This window comes from Bos indicus x Bos taurus, chromosome X, assembly GCF_003369695.1.
Source record: "Bos indicus x Bos taurus breed Angus x Brahman F1 hybrid chromosome X, Bos_hybrid_MaternalHap_v2.0, whole genome shotgun sequence".
NCBI classification, from domain to species: domain Eukaryota; kingdom Metazoa; phylum Chordata; class Mammalia; order Artiodactyla; family Bovidae; genus Bos; species Bos indicus x Bos taurus.
This window is the reverse complement of record NC_040105.1, coordinates 124157355-124175834: the sequence shown is the minus strand read 5'-3', so window position 1 is coordinate 124175834 and position 18480 is coordinate 124157355. Positions and strand designations below refer to the sequence as shown.

Sequence of the window (18480 nt, the reverse complement as noted above, 5' to 3'; positions counted from 1 at the left end):
ATATGGTCTTACCTCAGAGACTTTCTGTTTAAGCATTGTACCCATGAATATAGGCTATTTCAACCAGAGTAAGTACCATGAAGATAAGACTTTAAGTCAAAGTCTCTCTGACCTGGGGCAAATTACTTAACCATCGTGCCTTAGTTTTCTTTTGTATAAAATACAGTGTTTGATTCATTCATTCCACAGGGGTTTTGGGTAGCTATTATATGCTCAGCACTAAGGCTGTCCTGGTAAACAAGACAAAGACTTTGCCTTCATGCTGCTTGTAGTCTAAGTGGAGAGGAATCCAATAAATATATAAACAAATAATAAAATATATAATTTCACAGAGTAATATTTCTATGAAAAAATAAAGTAGAATAGAGGAATAGAGAAGGATGGGTAAAATGGATGGACTGTCTTTTTGATAGAATGTTCCACAAAGGCTTATTTGAGGTAGAGACTTCTGAGCAGAAGCCCAAATAATATAAAGAATCCAGTCATGCAAAAATTTAGTAGAAGAGCTTTCCAGGCAGAAGTAGACAGCGCAAAAACTCTAAGGTGAATTGCTTAATATGTTGGAGGTACAGGCTGGAACACAGGAAAGAAAACTGGGAGCAGTAGGAGATATGGCAAGATCATAGAGGGGCTTCTAGGCCATCGTAAGACTGTGGGTTTTTTTTCTAAGTGTGATAGGAGGTTGCTTGGGACTTACATTTTTTGGAGACAATTCTGTCTGCTCTGCAGAGAAGAAACTATAGGGGAGCAAGGGTGGAACAGAGAGCAGTGGGGAAACTATTATAAAAATCCAGACAAGAAATGATGTTGGCTTAGACCCGGATTATTTTTAGCAGAGGTGGTAAGAAACAATCAGATTTGGGACATTATTTTAGAGGCAGAGCCAACACAATTTCCTGATGCTGGGAGGGATTGGGGGCAGGAGTTAGAAGGGGACAACAGAGGATGAGATGGCTGGATGGCATCACTGACTCAATGGACATGAGTTTGAGTGAATTCCGGGAGTTTGTGATGGACAGGGAGGCCTGGCGTGCTGTGATTCATGGGGTTGCAAAGAGTCGGACATGACTGAGCAACTGAACTGAACTGAAAGAAGATGTAAATGAAAAAGAGAAGAGATCCAAGGGCTGAACCTGGGTCACTTGTCCATTAAGAGATTAAGTAGGTCAGGTGTGAATCAAGAAAGGAAACTGGGAAGGAACAGCTAGTGAGGTAGGAGGAGAAATAAAAGAGATTAGTACTTCACAAGGCAGGAAGAAAGCAATAAATTGTGTCAAATTTTGCTAAGAGATGAAGTAAAAATGAGAAGTGGGAATTGACCAACAAACCTAGCCACATGGAGATTACTGAGAAATATTGAGTTGGCCAAAAATTTCATTTGGGTTTTTTTATTTGTAAGATAAGAAAAAGTTCATTTAGGTTTTCTCATCTTACAAAAAACTCAAGTGAACTTTTTGGCCAACCCAATATAATACTAGAACGTATTAATTATATATATTAAAGGTGGTTGCTGAAGAATGTTTCACAAAAGCCTATTAGAGTTGGCTGAGGAGACAGTGGAAGGCAAAGGAGAGGCAATGAGTATAGACAACTTGTATTTTTAGAAAATTTGCTATGAATAGCAGCAGAAAAATGATGTACTGGTGATGCTGCTCTCACTTGATTATAATGAAGGTGCTTTGCAAACTTAAATTGATATACCAGTAATTAGGTTTATGATAAAAGGTAATTACTTCTTAATATCTATAAACTAGCAAATTCACTTTATGTGTCACTATGTACTCACTCTTTGCTAGGGTTTATTAATGTTTTTAATTGGCCACTCTCATGTTTACTCTAAGCACACGACAGTCTTAACTGAGTTAGGCACCCCTTAATATGAAGCACAAACCTTTCACCACGTGCTCATTGGTATTGTGGATGCCTTAATTCACTGAGAGACGGAATCTAAGAGAATATCTATCATTTTCCTATCAGCTTATATCTTCTGACATATAGACTACCCAGAAGGACTACACTTTGTCTTCAGTCTTCCATAGGAGCATAAGATCTGTGAGGAAAATAAAATAAGATGAGTCAAAGTTCTGGAGAGTGGCTTGTGGTCAGTGTCTCCATTATGGAAAGAGATGCATCAGATTAAAGAACAAAACATATCTTGATTTCATTTTTTTGTGAGACAATGATGGAAAGGAATGGGAAATAAAACTTGCATTGAAATGAAACTTTCAAAAAGACCTGAGGGATAGACATGTGATTGTAATTTTTTTTCATTTCAAGGTGTTTAAGAAGTTCTTTAGAACCTGATTCCATTCACTTAAAAAATAGAGATAGAGGAGGAATTTATGCCAATAAGTGGCTGACAGTATTAATTAGTTCTGGAAGTTCTGACTATCACCAATATTCTCTGTATTCTCAAATGATACTTAGAGTGAAAGAGAAACAGAATTTGACCTAAGGCAAAGTAAATATTGACTGCCATTTCAAGGGTTTATCTGGCAGACTTGATAAAAGCGAAGGATGCCCAGTGTACCAAGGAGAGAAAGAGCTCCTGACTCCAGGTACAAAGTCTGTAGTCACTACCCACAGCCATTCAGGTCAGGAAAGGGAGCTGTCAGTTTGGAAAACAACCTACAGTGTGAATTTCAGCCTACCTACACACACACACACACGTGCCTATGCGCGCGCAAGCACACACACACACACACACACACACACACAACCTTTGTGCAGCCTAGTAGCTAAAGATCAACTCTGGATAATGTTCTTCATGGAGAGAGCAGTCAGCAGATATACAAACTCTGTTTGTTGACTTCTTTATTCTCAGGGCTGATTGTGTTAATTTCCAAAAACTCTTGCCTTGATGAGAGCTAGTGGGGAGAAAAAGGAAACAGACTCTGTGGCATTGTATAATTATATCCACATTTAAAATTTTCTTTTTATTTCTCATCAAGATGCAAGGCTTACTATATGTCACTGTGCACTGACAGCGCTAATAGAAGAAAAATAAAGCAAACAATTAGCCTTGGGGAAAAGAGAAACTAATGCACAATTCATGAATTTGCTACTCATTCATACCTGCTGTGATTCTAACAGAGTTGATGAAATACAGCAGTGAGTGATTTTGAACAATTTTGATTTAATCTTCTGTTTAAAAACACTAGTGTTGTGATTATTTAAACTGTGACTTCTTATGGATTATATGCAGAATAGCCTTTCTCTGACAGAGATCACATTTTATAGTTTCATACAACCTTCCTAAGTAGGCCTTAGATGAGAGTCAGGGCAGCTTCATTACTGATTCCAAAGCACCCCTTGATGGGATTCAGTTTCACAGAGAGTTTCCCTCTGCAGTCAGAATTTAGGTAGATTCCAACTGCAGCCAGCTTATGCCAAAATGAGAATTTACTGGTCTAGGTTACCAAGTAGAGAAGAAGGAAGGCTATATATAGCTGGTTGTCAGCAATACCTGGAGCCAGGAGCTTCCCTACACCCTAACTATTCTCTTCTTCTCCATTGTCAATCCACTTCTGTATCAGTTTTATTCTCAAATTAGCTTTTTAAATGCTAGGGAAGAGATCTTATTGATCCAACTTGGGTTAGGTTCCCATTGTTATACCAGTGAATAGTCCCTCAAGAGCCACCCCTGAGAAATACAAAACTATTCATGCTCCCAAGAAGCTTGCCAAAGTCCTTAGAAAAGTGGTTTCTGGGGGATGCCAGTCACATACCATTACCTGGACTAAGACCAGAAGTAGTTACTACCTGCCTACAGATTTGGAGCTATTTCTATCTCAGACAAGATTAATGGAAAATCAAATGAAAGAAAGGGAAAGAATTCACAACCATATTTACCCCTCCAATAAATCAAATGGGTTTAATTTTGCTGGGACTCCCTTCTAGGTCCGTGGGCATGGGTGTGTTAGGATTGTGGGGAGTTCATTACTCAGCCTTTTTTTCTTCTCTCTGAAAGCGGTCGAGAATTAGACACAGGAACCCAGTGAAACTTATTTGTTTATAGTTGGTAAAGGATTGGAAGAAGTGGTTTAGACTAGTTACCAAAGGGGAGGTTCCATTTGACTCCCTTTCAAGTCAACTAACATGAGATTTGCATATGGGAAGAACTGGGTCTGCAGACCAGGCATTTCCCAGGTAACCATGCAGAAGGTCATACCCTGGATAAGCAGGAGGCGGGGGACAACAGAGAGGGAGACTTCTAGTCTTGCCTTTGGAAGCTAGGTCCTGAGCCCTGATCCAGCTCTCCTTATCATACATGGAAACAGAGGTAGGGAGAAGAGCAAATGCCCCCAAAGAGAACAAGCAATAAACATATGTATGCATGTACCCAGTGACCCTTTCCCTAGCTTGTTAATCAGATAAATCGTTTTTCCTCCCTAGGAGAGGAAAAGTAAGAGATAAAGAGAAGGGCTAAAAGGCTTCTTTGATACTACTTCCTCCTGAAGAGTGGAGCAAAAGTTCTCTCATGGGACTATGAGGACAGGGGAACTGGGTCCACGCCAACAAAATATTATAACCATGACTATACTAGAGTTATATTCTTTATCCTTTATTTTTCACTTTTTATGTCTTAAGTATTTTCTGTGTTATTTACCTTGTCTTCCAAATCATAATTATAATGACTGCATAATGTCTCATCTTTTAGACTATTACTGCTTCACCAGATACTTTACCTTTATTAAATATTTAGATGGTTTCTTATTTTTCTACCCTAGCTAACACTTAAATGGACATTTTTATGACTATGGTTTATTTTCTCCTTTTGGATTACTTCCTGAGGTTGAATTCTCAGAAGCAAGATTACTATGCCAAAGGCTATACATATCCAAACCCAAAATGTTTATCCCAGCCTACACTGCCACCAGTGATTTAGGCATGTGCCAATTTTACCACAGCATTGTGTAGTCAATAGCATTTTGGTTTGACTAGTTTAATGGCTATAAAAAGTACTTCATTAATGTTCTCTTTTTTACTTTGTTTCTTGCTAGAAGGTTTAAACATTTTCCCATATGCTTGTTTACTAATAACACTTCCTTTTATAAATTGTTCATCTACATTGCCCACTTATCTATTGAGTCTCTTAATGTTTTTCTTAGCAATTTGTATGAGCTTCTTAGATTATAGTCCTTTGTCATATTTACTGGTAATTTTTTCTCATCTGTTTTTTGCCTTATTATTTTAACCATTTTTATGTATATGTAGAGGTTTAGATGGAGAAGGCAATGGCAACCCACTCCAGCACTCTTGCCTGGAAAATCCCATGGATGGAGGAGCCTGGTAGGCTGCAGTCCATGGGGTCACTAAGAGTCGGGCAGGACTGAGCGACTTCACTTTTACTTTTCACTTTCATGCTTTGGAGAAGGAAATGGCAACCCACTCCAGTGGTCTTTCCTGGAGAATCCCAGGGACGGGGGAGCCTGGTGAGCTGCCATCTATGGGGTTGCACAGAGTCGGACATGACTGAAGTGACTTAGCAGCAGCAGCAGAGGTTTAGAATTTATGGAGTCTACATCAGCCTTTTCTTCATTGTAAATTCTTCAATGGTTTCAAAGCTAATAATTTTATCAATCTCTTGTTCTGGTATCTCTTGGGGGATAGAGTTATATTAAAAAAAAAAAAGACATGTCACACTTCCAAAAAAGTTTCATAAGGATCAAAGCAACCTTGAACTCAACCACAGTTTCTAAAGGAATTAGTTAAGCTTCAAGTTGATTTTTCCTTATTCATGCTGAAAAAGACTTTTTCTCTTTAAGCAACCAAATATGGATCACAGCGGGAAGTATTAACTTCTAACACTTTCTGAAGAGCACAAACCTTCTGTTATTCCATTCACATAAAATACCAGTTGACAGATGGTATTTGCCAGAAAATAGGGGAGAAAAGCATTTGAGCAGAGATTTATAAATTGAAAATTCTCTCAAGAAAAGTACCTGTCTATTTAGTTGGATATTAAAGAGATAATAAGTCTGAGGTCAGTGTAGGAAAATGTAAAGATAGGAGGAAAGGAATTTTGATCCTAAGCCTACTTTTAATTCTTAACTAGCTATGTGACTTTCATTAACTATTTACCCTCTCTGGGCCTAAGTTTTCTCCTAGATTTAATAAGGAAACTGAACTAGAACATTTATTAACTCCCTTTTGGTGCTAGCATTCTATGATTCTTCATTCATTCTTTCATTCATTCAGTAAATGCATCTTGAACCCATAATTATGTGGCAGGCACTCTGCTCATTGCTAGGAGTATAATGTTAAATAAGAAACAGTCCTTATATTCACTGACCTCTAGTAGGGAAAAGAGAGACATAGTAGAACATTGACAAGTCGTGTGGTCAGTTCTAGAATGGTGGTGGAAAGGAAGAGTTATGCACTGGGGTAATACCTCATCCTCATGCCTTCCTCAGCACAAGCTGGGCTGGCAAGGGAAAGATTTCTGGGGGCAGTGACACCAAACTGAACCTTCAAGATGAATGGGATTTCATTAAGGAGAGAATAGGTGTGGGCCTAGGAGGCAGTCTATGCAGAAGAATCGGTAGGAACAAAAACTGAAAGCATAAAATAGCAGGAAGCCTGTGGAGAGCTACAAGTTCTGATGTTACGGGAACTTGGAATTTTCAGCACAGAGACAAAGCTAGAAGATAAGGCTCAGCTCATAAAGGACCCCTTGCATAAAGCTAAGAAAACTGGAATTTATTCTCAAAGAAATGGAGAGCAATCCTAAGACTTTGGGCATGAGAACACCAAGGTCAGGTTTGTGTTCTGGCAGAAGCAGGCATGGTGTACAAGTAGGGGCAGGATCAGATAATTCAGTGAAAAGCTATTGTCATAATCTAGGTATGATCCCATGGCTTAAATGAGGACATAAGGGTGGCTGCATATGGTTGTTCAGGTTTTTCATTGCACAAGAGTGCAGTGAAAAGGGGGCAAATGGAAGCTGGAATCTAGTCTGGGCTCCAGTCACCAAGAACTTCAGTGAGAGGCCTTACCCTATTTGAGAAAGAGACAACTGTGTTCTAATTCACACAAAGAAGTCATAAAGGCTGGTATTAACCTTGAGGGTAGTGGTCATAGATATGGAATAGATCTGAGAAATATTTAGGATGGATGTAAGCAGGACTCTTAAAAATGCTGTTAATATTAAATCTAATTATTTGGTATTTTTAGAAATATCTTATTATGTGGCATTGATCTTTCCCCTCATTAACTTTGCAAGCATAAGTTCTGAACTATAAAAATTAAGTTATTTAAGAAAAACTACCAGAGTTAACAGAAGTTGTCAGTCCAAATATTAACCCTGCCATGTGTGGTACATAAATGCTGTCACATGGGGTGGGCTATGAAAGATGGAAAACAAAATCTCTTATGACCATAATGCTTCATGGTCTCTTGGTCTATTTATTTATTTTACTGAGTTTGATTTTCACACAAATCTTCTAAGGGAGGCAGAACAAATAATGTTTTTCCATTTTTGTAAATGAATAAACCTAGGATCAGAAAAGCTAAGGGACTGGGCTGTGGTCACACATGTAGACTCAGATACAAGATAAGAACCCAGGTTCCCAGGCTACCATGCCAGCTCTTGTCATTCCTTCACACTGGCTAGCCTCCATGACTACTCTGCCTATTACAGTCTCACTGCTAAACTAGTCTGAGAGATGCAATAGCTGAAAAACCTATATTAATTTTCAGTAATCATCTTGCAGAAATTATACTGATACTTAGAGTTCATTAGTTAAAACCATTTATTCAACTAGAAAAAAATAGTGTCATTCCCATTAGAGTAATGAAGCTGACAGAATTGGAGGAGGTACCTTTTCTCTGGCATCCATTCCAGCATCTGGGCCTTTGGCTCCTGTGGATCAAGAATTTAGAAAGAGGACTGTGAGAATAACTTGTCTCTGTTCCACAATACCTGAGAGGGATTGAGAGAGACTGATTTATTATATGAAATTGGTTTACACAATTAAGAAGGCTGACAAAGTCCCATGATAGGCAGTCAGCAAACTGCAGACCCAGAAGAGTCCATGATGCAGTTCTAGTCCAAGTCTGAAAGCCTGAGAATCAGAAGAGCCAACGCTATATGTTTCAGTCCAAAAACCAGTAACTCAAGACCCAAGAAGACCTAATGTTTCAGTTCAAGTCTGAAGGTAGGAAAATACTGATGTCCCAGCTCAGTGGTCAGCAAAGAGGAATTCCCTTTTACCCACAGGAGAGTCAGCATTTTTGTTTTATTCAGGCTTTTCAACTAATTAAATGAGGCCCATTCACATCATGGAAGGCATTCTACTTCACTTGGTTCAGATTCAAGTTAATCTCATCCATAAATACCCTTGCAGAGTTGCCTAGAATAATGTTGACCAAATATCTGGACACATCATGGCCCACTCAAGTTGACACATAGAAGTAACCATCAAAGTAGGTATATCATAATTATTTATGAAATAGGTGAATGAATTCAACAAACAGTCCTCTGCATCTACTCTGTGCCAACCTCTATAGTAGGTGCTAAGGACACTATTGAGACACAGTCCCCACCCTTGCAGGTCTCACAATCTAGTGAGAAAGGCAAATAGGCAGGAAAAATAGACTATGATGAGTGCTTTGGTTGGGGTAAGCCCAAGGTGCTCTGGAAATACAAAAAATGTCCTGAAAGTAGTCAGGCCCATAGGATCACCAGTCCTTCTTTCTCCCTGAGCTCTAAAGTCTTATGTCTCTCTTCTGCACTGCAATAATCATATTTTGTATATTTATAGTTCTTCTTCAGAGTAGGACATAAGCTACCCTTCAAGAGAGGGGCCTCAAATCTCCCTGAAATGATCTTGGCTCAGAAACCATTTGAGGCTGTAATGGAAGAGGGCACCATCTTGGATCAGCTCTCATGCACAATCTCAGGAGTCTATGTCTTATTTCCCATTTAAGCTTCTGGAGGTAAATTTTCTCATCTCAAGCCCTAAAGAATATAATTCTGTTCTCTAGTGGACATTTATGTTCCCGGCCAACAACTTGTTAGATATGCTAGGGAGAGAAAAGGGGGTGGGGTGGGGTGCTGAGGTGGGTAGGCCAAAGGGACAGGATATCCTGAAACATTTCATTTGCTTTAAGCTTTTTTCCTGTCATGTCTCCTCCTCCACTGTATCCCCAACCCCATTATGGTCCACACAGCATCAGTCTCTCAAACACACCATTATAATTGAGGAGCATTTTACTATTGTCTGAAGGCATTAGGAGTTGGCTTAACAGCTCGGCTATTATATTCAACAGAGACTATTCAAATTATAAATAATGCTCATCACCAGCTCTTTTCATTTTAATTTCTCGCCCATGTATGGTATCTCTGCTTGCCAGAATGACAGCTCACTATCAGTGAGCCAACATGGATAGAGAAAGAAAACACCCAAAAGAGAAGAAGAGAATATGAAACTAGCTGAGAAGTTCAGCATACATCCTTCTCTGCTGAGTCTGATCTTGGAAGAGAGGAGAACACTTTCAGCGAGAGCTGGAAATCTAGGACAATGTGTCTCTAAGAAATGGAAATCCCAAATCCTGTAGCTAGTCTGCTTCTCCAAACTGGGAAACTGTTTCATGCCGCTGCAGTTTTCCCAAGGGACTCAGTGTACTGAGTGTCCTCTGTGGAGTTGCCTCCCCTGCCTTGTCTACCTAGCAAGCCTCTACTTTTCTTTCAAGACTCAAACCTCACTTCCTCTTGAAAACTCCCCAGTAATATTCAAAGGTTGGCTTTATTTTCATGTGCTTATAATGGCACCCCACTCCAGTACTCTTGCCTGGAAAATCCCATGGATGGAGGAGCCTGGTAGCTGCAGTCCATGGGGTCGCTAAGAGTCGGACACGACTGAGCGACTTCACTTTCACTTTTCACTTTTATGCATTGGAGAAGGAAATGGCAACCCACTCCAGTGTTCTTGCCTGGAGAATCCCAGGGACGGGGGAGCCTGGTGGGCTGCCGTCTATGGGGTCGCACAGAGTCGGCCACGACTGAAGCGACTTAGCAGCAGCAGTGTAACAGTTTTACACTTTTTCTTTTGAAATACTTTTATATTTACAAAAGAGTTGCAAATGTAATGCAGTTTCCACAAATCATTCACTTAGCTTCTCTAATGTTACCGTCTCACGGATTCATTACATATTAATTAAAACTAAGAAATAAATTAGCATTGGTACAATACTACTAACTCAACTATAGAACTTACTTGGATTTCACCAGTTTTCTTTTTTTTTTTTCTATAAAATTTAATATATTTCAAATAAATATATATACATTTTGTAACCTTCAGTAGGATCCATTATTATTACATAAAAAACACTGATATGTATATCTTTTAAGCATGTAAAAATTACATAGTTGTTGACTACTCTAAGGCAAGTCACTTATCACACATTAAAGAAAGCATTAAAAAATTCATTTTATAATCTTATACAAATGTTTTATATTTACCAAAGCCTACCACAATCCATAGGGCACAAATATTGGCCAACTAATTCTAACTTTTATGTTATACATAAAGTTGTTGTTTTATACCACTACGTTATCTAAGAAAATCAACTTTATAGAGCTTAGCTTTTCTCAGGCATCTGACTTGTGGGAGGAGAGAGGGAAGTCCAGTGAAGTACAAGGAATCACAATGATAACTTTTCTAGAATGAAAAAATAAACACATCTCATTTGCTCACAATACATTTACAAGTCAAATGGCCTCTAAACCAAATGTATATGGAGAGGTTTTGAAGAATAAATTGGATATCCCAGGGGAGGATCAGCTGCTTGTATTGTAAGGTTTCTTAAAAGTAGTGGATGAGCTTGTATACTATAACGTTCCTCATCATCATTTGTGGCATAAAGCAATTCCCATGAAAGATTGGCCCACTGACCTCTAACAGCTTCAGCATTTAACTTCCCAACATGGATCAATAATTCTTGAAGGGTAAGTACTCTCCCAGTGTAAACTCCCATATTAGGATCATATCCCAGAGAAAACAAGTATGGTTTTTCTTGTAAAACTGCTTCCTTCCACTTTTCATCAGATACCAAACCTATGTACCAGTCACTTTCGTATTCTTCAAGGCAGTTAATCAACTCTTTACAGTCTTCTATTGGACCCAAACTTGCTTTATCTACCATTAGTTTCAGAGTGTACCTGAAAGCTTTCAGGGCTAGTTGGAACAGGTCTGGTTTTTCTGTGAGCCAATCCAAGGCAAGAGACCAAGGCAAAACACCACTGTAAACTCTCAATATATGACCAGGACTAGGAATCATATTGTCTACCCCAAACAAACTAAAGTTTGTTTTCCACTGATATCCTTTTTGTGTGCCAGGAGCCAGAGCAAGATCCGACATTGCATTTAGCTGTCAATGTCTCTTTAGTTCTCTCCCATCTGACAGTTTCTCTCTCTTTCCTTATTTTTAACCTTGACACTTCTGAAGAGTACTGGTCAGATATTTTTCAAAATGTCATGTTTTTCCACTGTAAAGTTATTATCGTTCCTTTTCCATACTCTATTCATTAGAAGTGAGTCACTAAGTCCAACCCACACACAAGAAGAGAGGAACAGAGTTATACTTCCTGGAAGAAAAAGCAGCAAATAATTTGTGGACATTTGTTAAAACTACCACAGTAACTAATAAATATTTTGGGGAATACTTTGAGGCTATACATTTATCCCATTTTGACTTAAAGTTTCACCTATTAACTTTAGCATTCCTCATATCTTGCCTGCAGTATTTATCACTATAGTATTCTAACAGTGATTTTATATTTCTCTCATCCTTCCACATTTTAATTAGAATTATTCTATAAGGAAGATTTATCCCTTCTACTCATTAATTTATTCAATCATTCATTTTCCATTTGGAATTATGGGAGTTGATTATACTTTGGGTTATAACTCAACACTAAAACAATTTATTTTGGTGTTCAAATTTTCAAGTGTTAGATACAGGAGCAATTTTACTTTGGTTCTTGGGTCACTTCAGCATCACCTGTAACATTGTATTACAACTTGCCAATCTCATCCAATAAGACAATAAATCCTTGGAGACAGAAATGTCTTATGTATCTTTGCATTCCTAGGGGCTGAACACAGGGCCAGACACATAGTAGGTCCTTGATTAAAACCTGTTGAATGAATGAGCAGATTTTTCTCACTTTATTAAAGAATCTATCACTTCAGCCCTTCGCAGGCCCATCTGAGGCCAGAGGACTCTTGGATCTGAGTTGTTTTCAAAGAGTTCATCGTTTTCATTTGGACATCATTTAACACAGCTGTAGACCAATTTTGTGAACAGAATCACTGCAGCCAAAGAAGGGGTGTTGTTGAATAGGTGAGCAGAGATAAAGTGTCTGAAACAGTGAGAGTGCTCCCAGAATCCTGGCCTTCCAGGTTGGAAACGTGCTTTGTGAAAAGCACTTGGAAGCCATCTGCTCCCTGAACATGAGGCCCACACACTCTCCTTCTGACTGAAAAGTTGTCACCCTGACACTCCAGGCAGGAGCAGGAGAGCTATATAGATTTTAAAGTAAGGCTATTCAGGCAAATCTTTGGCTGAGCAATGTAACACTTGAAGATAACGTCTTCTATATCTCAGCATTTTTGACATTTATTTTCATTTTCTGATTTACATTATTCTGGGAGAAAAAGCCAGCAAGTGGCAGAATTTTAGAAAATCTATGAGTCTTACTCATTTTTGTCTTTAGTAGGGATCACCAATCCAGGTTTCTTGATAGAAAGCCCAAAGCTCCTGCAGGCAAAGCTGTATGGGATGTTCTTGGTCTCTGCCCAGGCATCATAGAGCTAGAAAAGGCTGCCCTTAGGCAAACCACAGCTACTCTGGTCTTTCAAAGACCAGAAGAGGAAGATAAGCCATGATCTTTGTGGCAGGGTAAAAACCTTTCTCGAACAGCAGCAGAGTTGGCTAAGGAGTCCATCAGACTTGAGCTGGAATCTTTTCAACCTCTTTCTTGCTGTATGAACTTAAACAAATGACTTCTCTCTCCAAACCTCAGCTTCTTCATTCGTAAAATGGTGATGATAATAGCCCCAACCAAATAAGTGGGTATAATGAGATAGTGGATGTAAAGCCCCTAATGGAGTGCTTGACTCACAGTAGGTGTTCAAGAATAACATCTGTCATGAATGTGTCCCCACAGCTCCAAACACTCACATTCCTCAAGCACTTCTTCTTGCACTTTCAAGTTCTTACCTGGTCGGCACTAACTGAATACCTGATGCTGCTCTGTGTTGTCCCCAGAGTGAACACAATTAGCAAGTCTTCTTCCCAGGCTCCAGCCTGCAACCTCACCTTCTAGCCTTTGATAGTGTTTATAGAGCTCCCCAAAATGGATCCCCAAAAGTTTCCAAGAGTTACCAGCTTCCAAAGTCTCCAAAAGCAACCTCCTGCTTGTATTTACTGCCCTTTCTTCAGACCATCCCATGGCTCTTTTGACAGTATACCACGTTCTAGTAACGGGGGATGAAGTCTCTTGTGTGTGTCCCTAGGTGGCCATGTTGCTTCTTAATCAAGGGTTGCAGCATTTTTTGGTTTTTTAAAAAAGGAGACGGGGGAAAATTCACTCCCTGTCAGCCATAATCCCAAGAAAAATGCTCCTACACGAGAATTGATCATCACCTGGAAGACCTGATTAGAATGCAGTGGTAGAGTTTGGAATGGCACTTGACTTTTGAGTAGCACGATCCTAAAACACAGACCTCTAGCACATGTCTCAGCTGCCTGTGCAGCCAGGCTTCCTCCTGCCCTGTCAGGCTGATGGAGATGGATCTCTGAGAACAAGGCTTTAGGTCAGGCCAGCACAGCACTGAACATTCTATAAGCTGACAATAAATAATACCAACATATTACAAGCATCTATAAAAATGATATGGCCTGACCTCCTGCAGTGCAAGATATAACTCGGGTAATCAGGAGCTAATTGGCCACTTTTAGGGCACTAGTTCCCTGCCATCAATCTCCTGCCTCCAGGAGTGTGATTTGATCTGTGCCGTTGAGAAGAAAGTTGGTAATCAGGCAGGTTATTTGTCTCTAAATATCTGAGGAGAAACCACAAAATGAAGAGCCAAAAATTATTCACTGTGGTCAGGGGGAAGAAAGAGATTACAGAGCTTAAACTGTTTTTCCAAGCATCAGGCTAGCCACATCATTAACGAAAACAGCATGTAACAAAAGGTGAAACAGAAGGCATTCTTGAGACTCATCATTAAAATCATTTTACTGCCTGATATTTGTAGGCAAGTTAGTCAGGGATAGAAGGCTACAAGCCTCCTTATGAGTCTCCAGAATTGAGGGACAAGGTCAGGCAGTGTCATTCTGATTGGGATAATAAGAATTGAAAATGAAATAGATGGGGTTAGCCATCTGTGGAAATCTTTTCAGAAGCAACCAACCCTAAGAGATGACTTGAAAATGTGTTGCTAATGAAATGAAGGCCAGTCCCTAAAATTTCCTCAGAAAGATGCCAATCAAAATGTCACGCATTTAGGATCTGCTGTGATCTCAGAATTGTTGATTAGATTGGGAGTCAATAACAGCTGGAATCTTACACTTGAGTGACCTTGGGTGAGTTCTTGGACCTGTCTGAGACTTGGTTTCTTCATCTGCAACATGGTAAAGGCTAATACCTACCTAATAGAATCGCTGTATTATATGAAAACATTCATTAGAAAGCACATTGTAAATGATACCAGCCCTAAAATATTAGTTTGATGATAATGATGAAAGTGATGAAAGTGCAAGTGGGCATGGGCTATAGAAAAGGGACCACTGCCGTGTATTGATATATTCCTTTTAACTGATTGTGACTAGGCCTTTCTGCCTGGTTTAGGAATATCTTAGGATGGAACTGTGCTCTACCTATCTCCTGTAACTGTCACAGCTCCAATTACCAGTGATTTGTCCTCCAAAAGCCCCCACACATCTCAGAGTTGTTCTTCCCACCTGGAATCATGTATCTGCCCTTACTTTGAGGAGCAGCCCCCTTTCCTTCCTTTCTTTCTCCTATCACTTTTCTTTTGCTCATTATTCCCTCAAATACACACATATATGTGGGGCTTCCCAGATGCCACAGTGGTAAAGAATCCACCTGTCACTGCAGGAGATGCAAGAAATGTGGGTTCAATCCCTGGGTCAGGAAGATCTCTTAGAGAAGGGAATAGCAACCCACTCTAGTATTCTTGCCTGGGAAATTCCATGGACAGAGGAGCCTGGTGGGCTGCTGTCCATGGGGCCACAAAGAGTCAGACATGACTGAGCACACATACGTGTGTGTGTGTGTTTGTGCATGTGTATCAGATCAAAAGTAGGTGCCTTTGATTAGATCAATAATCTTAGCTTTTGATCTAAAGTCCCTTTATCCCCCAGTGGAGTAAGGACCATATTGGTTCATTTATTTTGTTTGGAGTCTAGCCCAGAATTCCAAAATATTTGGGGGTTAATGGTGCTACAGTCCTAGGAGATCACCAAGTCTCTATACAATGTTATATTTTATCACGTCATTCTGCAATTGATTTCAACTACACAGATATCTTCTACTCATGCCTCCATCCCCACCAGTTCTTCTGTCAGTGCTACAGACTCTACTGTTGATGAATCAACATTGTATTCTGCACTGGCTATGCATTGTCAGTACACATAATATCCCTTGATTATTTTGCAAAGCATTGGATATAGACTTCTACAGCAGAGGAACATTTCAGTGAGGAATCAGGAAAGCTGGGTTCAGGTTCTCAGGCTACCATTAACTAGGTTCGTGATCTTAGACAAGTCATTGTATTTGTTGAATCTCAGTTTCCTCATCTGTAAAACTGGGATGATCACTGCTTCTCTGTTTGTTTCACAAGCCATTGTAAGGATTTCAAAGCATTCTACACTTATACCTCTAATAATGTCTATTACATTGTGCTTTAATTGTTTACTTTCCTGTGTCCTCCATCAGAGTAGCAGTTTCCTGAGAGCAGGGCCATCTGTATTGCCAGAATCTGGCAGAAACTCAGGCACGTAACAGATTCTCAATGATATTTGTTGAAAGAATGAGCACATGAATAAGTAAGATCATGATTGTGAAGGTGCTCTGTAAATATGAAAACGTATGCAAAATTATTTCAAAATGTCCTAGTGAGGCAAGTATGTCAGTATTTGCATACCCATTTTACAGATGGAGGAAGATATCGAGGGATAAAGTGCATTGTCCAAAGTGACATGAGTTGGTCAAGGAGAAAGGAAGAGCTCCCTGTGTCTTGACACCTGTCCAGCTCATTTCCCACTGTAGTTCACTGTCTCTAACTTTGCTATCAATGTTATTCTTACTGGTTGGAGTTTTTAGGTATTCTAACCTGGGCTGTGTGGAATGAGGTTGTGGTAGTACCCAATCTAGCTTGGATCTTTCAGAGACATTACAGAGTATAAAGTGGTTGGTTGTATATAAATCCCGTTCTGCAGCTTTTTTAAAAAAATTGGTTTGATTGCAAGGCAATCTATTAGGCCAGTAAAGTCAGCATGAAAGGACACAACTTTTCAGCAGAGTCCAGCTCAGTAAGAAATTGGTACCAAAGAACTGGAGTTAAAAATATTTGCAGGAGTGATTATTTGTGGATAATTAGACAATTGACAGGAAGCCTGGCTCCCCTAAAGCTCTTTAAACCGCCTTTTCTTTCCCCCCTCAGGAAACCAAGTAACTTGCTTTTATTTTATTAAGAAATTGTTACCCTAGGATTTTTCCAGCTAGAATGGATGCTAAAGGAGCAGCAATCACCTTTATGAAACAAGTGTAAGACAGCTTTCAGGAGCCCTGCAATTGCAGTGTGGTGTCTCAATCAATTATATTGAAATAGCAGCAGCTGCAGAGGCGTTGTTACCATAGAAACACAATAAGCATAGCTTATAGAAGTGGACAACAGGACCTAAGCCCTCCCCACCCAGGCACTTCTGTGTGAAGATGTTTCAGTAATTATGCCAACTCATGGCACACACAAATGCCCATTTTAATACATAGAGCGCAGTCCCTGAAACCTTCCCTAAATTTCCCTTTGGGGATTGTATTACAGCAAATCTGAGTAACCAAACCTAGTCGCGCTCCAAGAAAACTCTGTGTTTTGCTTCAGTTCCATGCTACAAGCTACAGCAGTCATCCTTTCTGCTCTACCGTTATCTTCCTGCCCTAAGCAGGCCCTTAACTTTTCTCAGCTGGGCTTTTGCAGTAACCCCTCATGTGGTCCCCCTGCCCTATTTCTGGATCACCCACAATTCTTCCTTTACATTGTTTCTAGGGTGATCTCTCTAAAATTCAAATATTTGATTGTGTTTTTAATACTATCTTATGAAAATCCTTTCCAGTGGTTTTCCATAACCTCAGTTACGTCTCCAAAAACGTATTCTGGGGTTCCATCATCAAGTATGTTTGAAAAGTGTTTCTTAAATATCCCTATTTCTGGCCATTCACTGTATATTCTGGTGTATTGAGAGCTCTGAGAAGAGTAATACAGGAAAACTGATTTGGTTAAACCCAATGCTTCCATACTTGTTTGCCCATAGAACTCTCTATTGTACTACTTTTATCAGCATGTCGAGAGCACTAATTTACTCGTTTATCAGTCTCTTCAGCATCAAAACCAAGTACCACTTTCCAAAAAATGGTTGGGTAAGGTGTCAGTAGTTGAGAGATTTCTTATACTTCTGTTCTTTTTTAGTTACAAGTTACCCAGAAAACTTCCAGTTCTTTTTTTAAGCTCATTGACCTGGATATGTTACTAATTAATAAGCTTTATTTTATAGAGAAGTTTTAAATTCACAGCAATATTCAATGGCAAGTACAGAGAGGTCCCACACACCCCTGCCACCACACATGCACAGCCTTCCCCTCTATGAACATCCTTCCCACAGTGATACATCAGTTACAATTGATGAACATTATCACCCAAAGTCCATCTTTTACGTTAGGGTTCACTCTTGGTGTGTATCTTAAATTTTCACTATGCATTAAATTCCTTATCAATTTTTAACTTCTATTGGGATTGCTCTTTTATTTAAAATAGGAGCACCAAGGAATCTATTTTTAAGAATCAAGTTTTCCAGTATTGAGGTTACTATGAAAACTAAAAGTAGAACTATATGTGATCCAGTAATTCCACTCCTATGCAGGATAAAAACTGAAAACATGAATTCAAAAAGATACATGTACCCCAATGTTTGTAACAGCATTGTTTACAATAGCCAAGATATAGAACCAACCCAAATTATGTATATAATAGAATGGAATAGAATATTAAATACTGTTATTTATATATTTTATAACTATATTATAATAAATAGTAATATATAATATAATATACACTATAATAAAGTGATTATATTACATATAATTTATATATTATTATACAATATATAGTATATAATAATAAATTTTATATATTGTATAATATATATCATATATAATTTATATAATTT

At 39.0% G+C, this 18480-nt stretch overlaps 1 pseudogene; it reads right to left on the bottom strand.

Moving 5' to 3' along the window:
- Window positions 1-10266: 10266 nt before the first annotated feature.
- On the bottom strand, window positions 10267-11364 carry LOC113888180 (annotated as a pseudogene).
- Window positions 11365-18480: the final 7116 nt, after the last annotated feature.